This window comes from Lethenteron reissneri, chromosome 56 (assembly GCF_015708825.2).
Source record: "Lethenteron reissneri isolate LAM-NWPU_2019-01 chromosome 56, ASM1570882v1, whole genome shotgun sequence".
NCBI classification, from domain to species: domain Eukaryota; kingdom Metazoa; phylum Chordata; class Hyperoartia; order Petromyzontiformes; family Petromyzontidae; genus Lethenteron; species Lethenteron reissneri.
Genome location: NC_083834.1, coordinates 6417362 through 6427575, shown reverse-complemented (window position 1 = coordinate 6427575; position 10214 = coordinate 6417362). Strand labels below are relative to the sequence as shown.

The 10214-nt window shown below is 52.7% G+C and overlaps 1 protein-coding gene across 1 annotated transcript in view; it reads left to right on the top strand.

Moving 5' to 3' along the window:
- Positions 1-6684: 6684 nt before the first annotated feature.
- Positions 6685-10214, top strand: part of LOC133357065 (synaptotagmin-like protein 4) — a 58951-nt gene continuing 55421 nt past the window's right edge. Inside the window, exon 1 of the mRNA XM_061574815.1 lies at positions 6685-6981. The gene's annotated coding sequence lies outside the window, so the exon portion shown is untranslated. The remainder of the gene's footprint in view (positions 6982-10214) is intronic.

Sequence of the window (10214 nt, the reverse complement as noted above, 5' to 3'; positions counted from 1 at the left end):
TGTGTCTCACTACGTCATCTGTCTCCTGTCTGTGTCTCACTACATCATCTGTCTCCTGTGTCTCACTACGTCATCTGTCTCCCTGTCTGTGTCTCACTACGTCATCTGTCTCCTGTCTGTGTCTCACTACGTCATCTGTCTCCAGTGTCTCACTACGTCATCTGTCTCCTGTCTGTGTCTCACTACGTCATCTGTCTGTGTCTCACTACGTCATCTGTCTCCTGTGTGTCTCTCACTACGTCATCTGTCTCCTGTCTCTCACTACGTCATCTGTCTCCTGTGTGTCTCTCACTACGTAATGTCTCCTGTGTCTCACTACGTCATCTGGCTCCTGTGTGTCTCTCACTACGTCATCTGTCTCCTGTCTCTCACTACGTCATCTGTCTCCTGTGTGTCTCTCACTACGTAATGTCTCCTGTGTCTCACTACGTCATCTGGCTCCTGTGTCTCACTACGTCATCTGTCTCCTCTCTCTCGTCTCACTACGTCATCTGTCTCATGTCCGCGTCTCTTCTGTCATCTGACAATTTTGATTTGTTAGAAATGAAAAGGGTAAGGAACACAAATATACGCAAGGATATAATTGCACCATCACCCCTCCAGTGTAGAAGGGTTCCGGACTGGACTCGTGTCGTGAATGACTAATGCTCGTTCAGCAAAGGCCCCTCCCATAACGTCGTGAAAGAATCTCTGCGAGTTTGACGAACGCTGTTTGCTAACAGGCGATGCCTCTGACAGCTAACAACGGCGAAATGAGCATCTTTGTTGGGCAACGTGTACACACACACGTTTACACAGGTTCAGCATGCGTGTACAACAACAACCGTCATTCGCCACTAAGTGGCGGTGACGTCACCACGACACTTGTGCCAGGCTATGTGCACGTTGAGGCCACGTGAAGTGTCGAACGCCCGCTGGCAGGAGGTCACGGGGCAGACCCAGCAGGTGCCACGGGTCAACTGGCTGAGACTACTGGCTGATGCACCACCTGTGCCCCCTACTGTGCCAACTTGCTGTGCTTTAGCCACCCGGTGCTCCGCTCGTTGTTGTGAACGTCGCTCCTCCGCCCTCCGTTGTTGTTGGAGGGCGACTGCCTCCAACTGCCCAGTAGCGTCCTTCACGAGCCTCCTCCACAGAGGCCGATCTTGACACCGCTGGTACCGGTCATCGGCAAGTCCACTCAGCTCCACGTCCTCCTGTACCACATCACTCCATCTCTTCTCTAGCCCGTGCCGCGCCCGTTTAGCCCCCTCGATTTGGCATGCGGTGGCTGGGCATGCGGGCTACATGACCCAGCCAACGCAGCCTTGCCTGCCAGAGGAGCTCACCGATGGGACTTTGCCCAGATATTTCAAGGATTTGTGAGCTCCTCACACAATCCAGCCTGGTTAAACCCAGGATGGATCGTAGGCAGGCCAGCCTAAATGTTTCTAACCGGCGAAGATGTTCCATTGGGGGGGTCCACGTTTTGCAAGCGTAGAGAAGGGAGGGAATGACCGTGGCCGAGAAGACCTGAAGCGTCGTGCGGAGCAACAGACCAGGTAGCTTCCACACAGCGTTGCGCAACCGATGAAAAGATAATGCCACTCGACTGATTCGGAGATTCGGAGTGAGACCTCTGCTGTCAAACCGGAGCCGGTCATGAGCACACTGCCCAGGTGTGGGAAACTCTCCACTCTTTCCATAACTGCATGCGTGTACACACACGTGTAGATACACACGTTCACCATGCGTGTACACACACGTGTACACACACGTTCACCATGCGTGTACACACACGTGTAGATACACACGTTCACCATGCGTGTACACACACGTGTAGACACACACGTTCACCATGCGTGTACACACACGTGTAGACACACGTTCACCATGCGTGTACACACACGTGTAGACACACGTTCACCATGCGTGTACACACACGTGTAGACACACGTTCACCATGCGTGTACACACACGTGTAGACACACGTTCACCATGCGTGTACACACACGTGTAGACACACGTTCACCATGCGTGTACACACACGTGTAGACACACGTTCACCATGCGTGTGCACACACGTGTAGACACACGTTCACCATGCGTGTACACACACGTGTAGATACACGTTCACCATGCGTGTACACACACGTGTAGACACACGTTCACCATGCGTGTACACACACGTGTAGACACACGTTCACCATGCGTGTACACACACGTGTAGACACACGTTCACCATGCGTGTACACACACATGTAGATACACGTTCACCATGCGTGTACACACACGTGTAGACACACGTTCACCATGCGTGTACACACACGTGTACACACACGTTCACCATGCGTGTACACACACGTGTAGACACACGTTCACCATGCGTGTACACACACGTGCAGACACACGTTCACCATGCGTGTACACACACGTGCAGACACACGTTCACCATGCGTGTACACACACGTGTAGATACACACGTTCACCATGCGTGTACACACACGTGTACACACACGTTCACCATGCGTGTACACACACGTGTACACACACGTTCACCATACGTGTACACACACGTGTAGACACACGTTCACCATGCGTGTACACACACGTGTAGACACACACGTGTACACGCATGCTGAATTTCCTTCGCACCGTACAAGGACAACAAAAAATACAACCATGCATCACAACAATTTCCCGTGAAGCCTTTAACAGACTGCCGGAGGCAAGTGCTGTTAGCGAGCACCTATTAAGGCCGGGCACGGCACACGAGGGGGTGTGTGGTGGCCAGCACCACGCCCGACCGCCTTTGTCTCCCCAATGCCAATGTTTACACACCGTATCAGGTGACACATTTATGGTCGAGTCGAGCTCGGGGAAACCCAAACATTCACATACAAGGGCCGACACAACACTGCCAGCTTACACACATACACAACATCACACACACACACGTGTACGCACACACACGTGTGACGAATTTCTTTCGCACAGTACATAGAACAACAAACAAAACACAACAACAACAACAAGAAGCAGCAGCTCTAAATAAATCAGCTTTGTCAATGGAGATGATGATGATGATGATTTAAAAGTGCACAGCTCCCCAGGGGCTTCCTCATATCGGGAGGGAAGAGCGTTCCAGACGGACCGTGGAAGCAGCGCGTCTGACAACTCGCGATGCAGGACCACCAGGAACACACAAACACACACGGCAAGGCACACATACACAGACACACATACACACTGACAACAACAACCGCCATTCGCCACTAAGTGGCGGTGACGTCACCACGATGCTTGTGCCAGGCCAAGTGCACCTTGAGGCCACGTGAAGTGTCGAACGCCCGCTGGCAGGAGGTCACGGGGCAGACCCAGGTGCCACGGGTCGACTGACCGAGATGACCGAGATGACTGGCTGATGCACTACCTGTGCCCCCTACTGTGCCAACTTGCTGTGCTTTAGCCACCCGGCGCTCCGCTCGTTGTTGTGAGCGTCGCTCCTCCGCCCTCCGTTGTTGTTGGAGGGCGACTGCCTCCAATTGCCCAGTAGCGACCTTCACGAGCCTCCTCCACTGAGGCCGATCTTGACACCGCTGGTACCAGTCATCGGCAAGTCCACTCAGCTCCACGTCCTCCTGTACCACATCACTCCATCTCTTCTCCAGCCCGTGCCGCGCCCGTCTAGCCCCCTCGATCCGGCCGAACAAAAGCTGTTTAGGCATGCGGTGGCTGGGCATGCGGGCTACATGACCCAGCCAACGCAGCCTTGCCTGCCGGAGGAGCTCACTGATGGGACTTTGCCCAGATCTTTCAAGGATTTGTGAGCTCCTCACACAATCCAGCCTGGTTAAACCCAGGATGGATCGTAGGCAGGCCAGCCTAAATGTTTCCAACCGGCGAAGATGCTCCACCAGGGGGGTCCACGTCTCGCAAGCGTAGAGAAGGGAGGGAATGACCGTGGCCGAGAAGACCTGAAGCTTCGTGCGGAGCGACAGACCAGGTAGCTTCCACACAGCGTTACGCAACCGATGAAAAGATATTGCCGCTAGACTGATTCGGAGTGAGACCTCTGCTGATAAACTGGAGCCGGTCATAAGCACACTGCCCAGGTATGGGAAACTCTCCACTCTCTCCACAACTGCCCCTTCACCAATTGGGAGTTGTGGGGGTGGAGTGTCCGATGGTACAAAATACCCAGGCAGGTGCTTAGTTTTGGTGGGGCTGATGGTAAGGCCCCACCTCTTAGTGGCACGCTCCAGTCTCAGCAGCAGCGTCTCCAACTCCTCTTCTGAATGAGCAGCTATTACCAAATCATCGGCATACATAACGTGGTTGACCAATAGGGAGCCATCCCTTGATCGCACCCGGGCATCGATCAGCCTCCCATTATATCTGTACCAAATGGAAATTCCCCCGGTACAGCTATTGAAGGCTTCACGAACTACGCGGTCAAAATAGATGTTAAATAATGTGGGAGCCAGAGGACATCCCTGTCGCACCCCAAGGTGTACAGGGAAAGGCTCCGACTCCCGGCCACGTAGTTTTACCCGGGCCCGCTCACCATCATGAAGGTCCTTAATGATCGTGAGCAGAGGGTCAGGGACTCCGAAAGCACGAAGAACAACCCAGAGCCCAGTCCTACTGATGGTATCATAGGCCTTGACCAGGTCAATAAAGCAGAGATGTAGGTCTTTTTGGAATTCCCTACACCTCTGCTGTAGCAGACGCACTGACACACACACACACACAGACATACACACTGACACACACACACACACAGACATACACACTGACACACACACACAGACACACACACACACAGACACACATACGGCAAGGCACACACACATACAGACACACACAGACACACACAAACAAACACACAGACACACACACACAGACACACACACAGACACACACACAGACACACACAGACACACACACACACACACACACACACACACACACACAGACACACACACACACAGACAGACACACACAGACACACACCCACACAGACACACACATACACAGACACACACACAGACACACACACAGACACACATTCACACAGACACACACACATACGGCAAGGCACACACACAGACACACACACAGACACACACCCACACAGACACACCCACACAGACACACAGACACACACACACAGACACACACCCACACAGACACACACCCACACAGACACACAGACACACACAGACACACACACCCACACAGACACACCCACACAGACACATACGGCAAGGCACACACACACAGACACACACCCACACAGACACACACACATATGGCAAGGCACACACCCACAAAGACACACACACCCACACACACAGACACACACACCCACACAGACACACACACAGACACACACAGACACACACACCCACACAGACACACAGACACACACACCCACACAGACACACGCACACACACAGACACACACACACAGACACCCACACAGACACACACATACGGCAAGGCACACACCCACACACACTCACATTCCGCAGGCAAAGACAAACATAACCCGTATATCCTCAACAGGCCGTGGGGGCAAGTGCTGTTAGCGTGTGGCACCTATCCAGGCCGGAACGGCACACGAGGGGTGGGTGGGTGGATCAGCAACCACGCCCGGCCGCCTTTGTCTCCCCAGTGGTCGATGTTTACACACGTTCACCATGCGTGTACGCACACGGGCACACACACAGACACACTCGCACACAGACACGCACACAGACACACACACAGACACACACAGTCACACACAGGCACACAGACACACACACCCACACACACACACAGGCACGCACCCACACAGGCAGACACACACAGGAACACACACAGGCACTAACCCACACACCCACACAGGCACACACATACAGGAACACACACACAGGCACTAACCCACACAGGCACTAACCCACACAGGCACACACACAGGCACACACACAGGCACTAACCCACACAGGCACACACACACAGGCACACATACACAAGAACACACACACACACAGGAACACACACACAGGCACACACACACACCCACACAGACACACACACATAGGAACACATACACAGGAACACATACACAGGCACTAGCCCACACAGACACACACCCACACAGGAACACACACACAGGCACTAACCCACACACACCCACACAGGCACGCACACACAGGCACGCACACACACACAGGAACACACACACACAGACACACACACACAGGAACACACACACCCACACACACACAGGCACACATACACAAGAACACCCACACAGGCACTAACACACACAGGCACACTCCTACACAGGAACACACACACAGGCACACTCCCACACAGGCACACACACACAGGCACTAACCCACACAGACATACCCACCCTCACACAGGCACACACACACAGGAACACATACACAGGAACACATACACAGGAACACATACACAGAAACTAAACCACACAGACACACACACCCACACAGGCACACACACAGGAACACATACACAGGAACACATACACAGGAACACACACACAGGCACTAACCCACACACAGGCACACACACAGGCACACACACACAGGAACACATACACAGGAACACACACACACAGGCACGCACACCCACACAGGCACACACACCCCCATACAGGCACACACATACAGGAACACATACACAGGAACACACACACACAGGCACACACACAGGAACACACACACAGGCACCCACACACCCACACAGACACACACAGGAACACACACACACACAGACACACACACACAGGAACACACCCACACAGGCACACCCCCCACACGCAGCGTTGACGTCAGTAGGTGGGTCCCAACCCATCAGGAGTCAGCGTTGAAGGTGTCGCCCCGAAGTTTCTCACTCGGCCACGACCCACCACGGACCACCACATCCACCACGACCCACCACCACCCCTCGCACTGGCAGTGGGAGGCAGCACGCCGAGCACAGGTGAACGTCTAATACCCTGAACAGCCTGAACACCACACACACAGCCTGAACACCACACACACAGCCTGAACACCACACACACAGCCTGAACACCACACACACAGCCTGAACACCACACACACAGCCTGAACACCACACACACAGCCTGAACACCACACACAAAGCCTGAACACCACACACACAGCCTGAACACCACACACACCTTGTACACACACACAGACACCCTGAACACCACACACACACCTTGTACACACTCACAGCCTGAACACCACACACAGCCTGCACACCACACACTGAACACCACACAGAGCCTGAACACCACACACACACACACCTTGTACACACACAGAGCCTGAACACCACACACACACACACCCTGTACACCACACACTGAACACCACGCACACATAGCCTGAAGACCACACACACACAGACCCTGAACACCACACACACACACACCCTGTAACCACACACACACCCTGTACACCACACACACACCCTGCACACCCTGAACACCACACACACCCTGAACACACACACACCCTGAATACCACACACACAAACACCCTGAACACCACACACACACACACCCTGAACATCACACACACACACACCCTGAACACCACATACACAGACACCCTGAACACCACACACACACACCCTGAATACCACACACACAAACACCCTGAACACCACACACACACACACCCTGAACATCACACACACACACACCCTGAACACCACATACACAGACACCCTGAACACCACACACACACACCCTGTACACCACACACACACACACCCTGAACACCACACACACCATGAACACCACACACAGGCATGCCCTGAACACCACGCACACACACATACCCTGAACGCCACACACATACACCCTGAACACCACACTGACACCCTGAACACCACACACACACACTGAACACCACACACACACACACCCTGAACACCACACACACACACACAGACCCTGAACACCACACAGACACCCTGAACACCCCACTGACACCCTGAACACCCCACTGACACCCTGAACACCCCACTGACACCCTGAACACCCCACTGACACCCTGAACACCACACACACACACCCTGAACACCACACACACACACCATGAACACCACACACACACCCTGAACACCACACACACACACCCTGACCACACACACTTCACCACACACACCCTGAACACCACACACACACACACCCTGACCACACACTTAACCACACACGCACACACACCCTGAACACCACACACACACACCCTGAACACCACACACACACACACCCTGACCACCACACACTTCACCACACACACACACACACCCTGAACACCACACACACACACACACACCCTGACCACCACACACTTCACCACACACACACACACTGAACACCACACACACACACCCTGAACACCAAACACACCCTGAACACCACACACACTTCACCACACACACACACCCTGAACACCACACACACACCCTGACCACCACAAACTTCACCACACACACACACACTGAACACCACACACACACACCCTGACCACCACACACTTCACCACACACACACACTGAACACCACACACACACACTGAACACCACACACTTCACCACACACACACCCTGAACACACACACACCCTGCACACCACACACTTCACCACACACACCCTGTACCACACACACACACACCCTGTACCACACACACACACACACCCTGTACTACACACACACCCTGACCACCACACACACTTGACCACACACACACACACCCTGACCACCACCACACACACACACCTTGACCACACACACACACTCTGAACACCACACACACACACCACCACACACACACACTCGAGTCGCGGTGTAACACGTTAGCTGCTGACTGTCTCCAACACAACACGAGACGGCTGCCACCCGACACTCGCTTAGTTAGCTCTGTACAGTGTGTGTGTAATCTGTACAGTGTGTGTGTAATCTGTACAGTGCGTGTGTAATCTGTACAGTGCGTGTGTAATCTGTACAGTGTGTGCTCTGCACAGTGTGTATTATGCACAGTGTGTATTATGCTTAATGTGCATTATGTACAGTGTTTCTGTCCAATGTGTATTATGTACAGTGTACATTGTGTACATTGTGTATTGTGTACAGTGTGTTATGTACAGTGTACGTTTTGTACTGTGTGTAGTGTGCACGTTGTGTAGTGTACAGTGTGTGTGGTGTACAGTGTGTGTAGTGTTCAGTGTGTGTGGTTGGTGTAGTGTGTGTAGTGTACAGTGTGTGTTTGGTGTACAGTGCTTGTAGTGTACAGTGTGTGTAGTGCACAGTGTGTGTAGTGTACAGTGTGTGTAGTGTACAGTGTGTGTGGTGTACAGTGTGTGTAGTGTACAGTATGTGTGTAGTGTACAGTGTGTGTGTAGTGAGTTGGAAGGTGTTCCTCAAGGCGGATTGTTGTTGTTGTTGTTGTGATCATCACCCAGCGAGTAGCCTGTGCGTGACCAGCCTGCTGCAATAACATGCCCATCATCATCACGAAGATGATGTTGAGGATGTTGTTGATGTTGTTGTTGATGTTGTTGTTGTGATCATCACCCAGCGAGTAGCCTGTGCGTGACCAGCCTGCTGCAATAACATGCCCATCATCATCATGAAGATGATGTTGAGGATGTTGTTGTTGATGTTGAGGATGTTGATGTTGTTGATGTTGAGGATGTTGTTGTTGATGTGGTTGTTGTTGATGTTGTTGGTGTTGTTGTTGATGTTGTTGTTGATGATGTTGATGATATTGTTGTTGTAGTTGTCGATGTTGTTGATGTTGTTGTTGATGTTGTTGATGTTGATGATGATGATGTTGTTGATGTTGTTGATGATGATGATGTTGTTGATGTTGTTGTTGATGTTGTTGATGTTGTTGTTTGTGTGCCTGCGGATTTGGGGGGGGGAGAGACAAAGACGGCCGGGCGTGGTGCTGCCGTGCCGGCCTTCATAGGTGCTGCTCGCTAACAGCACTTGCCCCTACAGCCTGTTGAGGCTACACGGGTGGTCTTTGTCTTTGTGGTGTTCTCGCAGGCTTGTTCACCACAGTTCGATCGGCAACTCTATTATTGTTATTAATAAGTTATTAATAAGTTATCGATTAGCGTGTGCGGTGACCAGACGGCGACAATAGCGGGGGCCTCCGATTGTCACGGGTGGGGGGCTACGTACGGTGCGAAA